Raw genomic sequence first — 884 nt, 5'->3', positions numbered from 1 at the left:
AACTCTGACACTCCCCCCCCCCCCATCCTCCAACTGCTCCCCACAGCCAAACCACCCACTCCACAACAAACGCTGACCACCATCCAAACATTTACAAGGAAATGTTACAAATGTAATGAACAATTACAAAACAAATAAAACTTTAAAAAAAAAACAACTCTTTGGCTTTTTAAAAAACATTTATATCTCTTAATATCAAACAGAAAAACAAAAACACATGCTAGCGCCCGTTTCATTTGTTTCAGAAATGGGCCTTTTTCACTAGTCTACAATAAAAAGTAACTTAGATTTAGGTCCTTTTTTAAATAAGCATGATTCTTCCATGGGGCAATTTTTTTTTAATAATAAGGACTATTAGCTCTATGGTATAAGTGATAAATTAGTATTTGGCAAAGCCCTGTGAATTAACATTTACATATCATTTAACAGGTAGACATCCTTCAAAACTGAAGTTATCTAAGGAACCAATTTTTAAATTTTAAACTGGTAAGAACAGATACTAAACTTGATCTTAGCCAAAAGGCCAAGAAGTGATCAATCAGTTACTATAGGGTGTTAGATTACAAAAGCTAGTTAAGAAAAGTATTATATTAGTCCAATAAAAAGGCATCACATTATATTTTTTGCCTTTATTTCAGTAGCCCATCTTGGGTGATGGATTCACCCTCTGTGAATAGATCTTTGTGAGGAATTGTCCCTGAGGAAGTACCCTATTCTAACAGGGTACTTCTGTGAGCAAGTGAATGCACCAAGGTAAAATGATAGAGGTGTCGATATTCAGCTGGTGGTACTCAGTGTTTTGCTGACTGCTGCTGGTGTTAGGCCCAGAAATCCAATGCTGGGCCCTGTCCAGGATCCAGCACTGAATTTCTGGGTTTATGGAG

At 36.7% G+C, this 884-nt stretch overlaps 1 pseudogene; it reads right to left on the bottom strand.

Annotated features, from left to right (window-relative positions):
- Positions 1 to 424: 424 nt before the first annotated feature.
- Positions 425 to 535, bottom strand: LOC115463883 (annotated as a pseudogene).
- Between the last annotated feature and the right edge of the window lie 349 nt (positions 536 to 884).

The sequence above is a fragment of the Microcaecilia unicolor genome, chromosome 2, assembly GCF_901765095.1.
Source record: "Microcaecilia unicolor chromosome 2, aMicUni1.1, whole genome shotgun sequence".
NCBI classification, from domain to species: Eukaryota; Metazoa; Chordata; class Amphibia; order Gymnophiona; family Siphonopidae; genus Microcaecilia; species Microcaecilia unicolor.
Note: the sequence above shows the minus strand (reverse complement) of the source record. Positions and strands in the feature narration are given on the sequence as shown.